This window comes from Mesocricetus auratus, unplaced genomic scaffold, assembly GCF_017639785.1.
Source record: "Mesocricetus auratus isolate SY011 unplaced genomic scaffold, BCM_Maur_2.0 Super-Scaffold_100006, whole genome shotgun sequence".
NCBI lineage: Eukaryota > Metazoa > Chordata > Mammalia > Rodentia > Cricetidae > Mesocricetus > Mesocricetus auratus.
The window spans coordinates 79,190,074-79,193,659 of record NW_024429190.1 but is presented as its reverse complement, the minus strand read 5'-3'; positions in this window follow the sequence as shown (position 1 = coordinate 79,193,659).

The following is a 3,586-nucleotide window of genomic DNA, read 5'->3' as shown; positions in this document are numbered from 1 at the left end:
GGAAGGAGTAAACCAAGCATGGCACTCTGCAATGTGCAAGTGTGTGCTCTGAGAAACGTCATCTACAGCTGTCTGTGAAAAGAGGAAAATGCCTCAGCACAAGTAAGAAGAGAATACAAAAGCCATACCACAACTGGGACAGGAAGTGAGCCAAGGCAGAACGGTCCCAGGATGTATTTATTGCCTGATTATTTTTCCTTCACACTGGTGAAGGAAGTTTTTCTAACTTTTTGTGAAGGGACCTATTTATTTTATAACTAAATAAAAACAAGTGCTTTTTTGCCCTAGAATAGCTTCCCTGAGGCATGGATTGCTATTGACAAAGTCAATGTCCCGAGCCCTTTGGCAACACCAAGGGATGGCCACTGTCCCCACCTTCTCACCACCCCTGGGTCAGCTTTTGGCAACAAATGTGCATGGTGGGAAATGATGTATCTATAGTCAAACAGCAATTGTTGCATTTTCAATACATGCTCTTCTGGAGAACCTCCTGCTTCTAAGAGATGAGAAAGCAGCTGTCTGCTATCACTGGAAAAGCCAAATGCCCAGATGATGCTGTGCCATGATCCCAAGTTGGGGCTGACCCAGCATTTGAGCTCAGGTTCAGGTTTGGCCAACCTTTTAGCATTGCAATACAAGTTTGTCATCATCAAAGTTCATAAAAAATTTTAAGTAGCAAAAAAAAACCCTCAATGTTTTAAGTAAACTTGTGGTTTTGCACTGGACTGTGTTCATAGCCATCTAGGACTGTGTGCAGCCCACAAGCTGCAAAGTGGACATGCAGGGAGGGCTATAATGCATTCTCCATGCTCACAGCTATCTTATAACAAAGGGATTATCCTTGTCTCTACGAAAATGCTCAGGATAAGCTCCAACAATCTGAATCATACAACTCCACAGGGCCACAGCTGGTGACCCGACCAGTCCTTATTGAGTGACCAGAACTCATGCTTCATTTGGTATTTGCCAAGTCTTCACTGGGTGTTGTCTGCAGCTGAGGCACCATTCCCTGACTGTGGAACTCTGTGGTGGTTTGAAAGAAAGTGACCCCCAAAGGGAGTGGCACTCTTAAGAGACATGGCTTTGTTGGAGTGGGTATGGCTTTGTTGGAGGAAGTGTGTCACTATTGGGGCAGGCTTTGAGGCTTCCTATATACAGGATACCACCCAGTATGACTGTCAGTTGACTTTCTGCTGCCTTCTGGCCAACATGTAGCCAGTATCACATCAGACTGCCTGCTACCGTGCTCCCTGTCATGGTGGTGGACTGAACCTCTGGAACTATAAGCAAGCCCCGCCCCTAGTTAAATGTTTTCCGTTCTCATGGTGTCTCTTCACAGCAATAGAAACCCTAACTAAAACTAACTCACCTTCTAGTAGAGCAGGGCAGATAAGTGGACACCAGTGCTGGGGCTCAGAAAACCATGTCCCAAAGTTTGTCGTTCTGCCTTGCTGGCCTGAAGAACAGCCTCAGACACCAGGTCCCTTTGACCTTCTGAAGTAGAGTGGGGCCTCTCACTGGTATCCCCCTTCTGAAACAGCTTCTCCCACAGGAAATGTGGTTACTTGAAAATCCTTGGAACTCTATCCCATAAGCAGGAATGATGAACACTGGGCCAAAAGTCATCACCAAACCCAGACAGGCTTTTCATGGACTCTTCGCAGGACAGCACACTCTGGGAGATTGCCTGGCAGACTACCCGAATAATAAGAGCCTGTGTCTTCACCTGGACCACCTACCCCACACTCATTTCCCTTCCCTGTGGGAACAGGATGTTAGATTCTGACCATGTGGATTTTAAAATCATGGATAGCTCCGGTATGCATGAGTAAGACAGTAAATAAAATGTTTTCTCTCGATACTCTGCCTTCTGTTGTTAGACTGCCTGCCGTGACGTTTTATGATGAGAAGGGTCGAGATCACCCCTTTTCCTGCCACTATGATAATGACTTTTTTTTTTTCAGGCCTGTGTTTGTGAAGGCCGACTCTATAGATGCCCACGTCTTAATTCTGCCACCCGTAAATATGGATGATTTCCGAGAAAGGGAGAATAGACGTCAAAGGTTCCACTTATTTGTTCATCCACTGGTCTGAAGAGAACCTGAACTAGTCAGACTGCCTGTGTGGGTCCAGTGCAACCACGGGGGGGGGGGGGGGGGTAGCCCTCAAGATGGAAGCAGAGAGTGACTAAGGGGACAGAAGGAATAAAGAATATTCAGCAAGAGGCAAAGGTGCGGGCTGTGGAGATGGGGGAGGAGCACCTAGACCCTGGCTAGGGAAAGAAGTCTCTGCAGCCTCCTGCACACCCCTGTGCTGCCCGCCCCTTGTTCTTTGGTGAGCGCTAAATGCATGTTGTTTGAAGCCACCAGGCTTGCAGGTAACTCGTTACAGCAACTCCAAGGCGCTGTTCTCCTGCTCTCGGGGAAGCTACCTTCATACCTTCACCTCTTGCTGAAGGAGGTTCCCCGGGTAACTGAAGCCAGGACTTTGTGCACACTAAGCAAGTTCTCTATAGCTTGCCACCATTCTACTTGATTGGCTTGTTTGTTTGTTTGCTTTGGGAAAGGGGCCACATACGACAACCCCACTCCGAAGGGCAGGTGTGCCACCAGGCACAGCCCTCTGCAGCCAGGCCAGCGGAGTACAGGAGAGGATGAGGGGAGGAACCAGGGGGCCACCTTACCCAGGAGGGAGTGGTGGGTGAAACATCAGGGCTCAGCCTGCCCTATTCTGCTGACCAGAGTAGGTACCAGTCACTTGTCCCCAGGGACTTCTCCCTGCTCGTCCATGCCACTTGTTTTTATTTCCAGACCAGCTGCTGTACCTTATGTCACAAGACACTCATCCCAAGGATTCTCACATCTTTTGGGGGAGCAGTTGGGGCCAAGAGATGAGGAAGCTGCAGCCCCACCCCTGCCCAAACGTGCGTGCGAGGAGCAAAGGTCCTTCTTGACAAAAGCTCATCCTAGAGGGATTTAAGGGATGAGAGTCTCCTTTGATGACAAAGCCTAGAGATGTTGACTCCCTCTGGATGCACCGAGGGACTAGGGAGAGCAAGATGGCATATACCCTTTCACTGTCCTTTTCCCTGCACCGCCTCCAGCTTCTGTCTCTAATTCAGTGTGCCAAACCAAAACCCAGAGTCTTTCTCCCACCCTGTCTCCTCTCCCCATTGACGCTCACTTTTAATCCTGGAGGTCCTATTTCCCTAAGTGAACTCAGTGCCCTCGCCAACCCTTCCACGAACTCACTATGGCTGCCCAGCCTCACTCAGACCCTGGAAGATTTATCAACATGTGAGTGTTTTATTAATTTATTGGTGTGGGGGAGGGGAGAGATTCACTCCCAAGTTGTCCAAGCTTACACCCAAGCGTCACCTACGAAGGCTGCTGCCGTCTGTGGGAGAAAGCAAGCACAGTCCTGCCCATGCCCACACCAGACTTTAGCCTCATTTCCTCCCCAGAGAGCTCTAGATTAAACTTCCTCCTTCCTGTTACAGCTGTTTAACGAGGCAGGGTTGGCTTATGGCAAATCCAAGGAGGGCAGAGCATGGGCAGGGCTAGGAGCAGCTGCCCTCCCAGGGAGC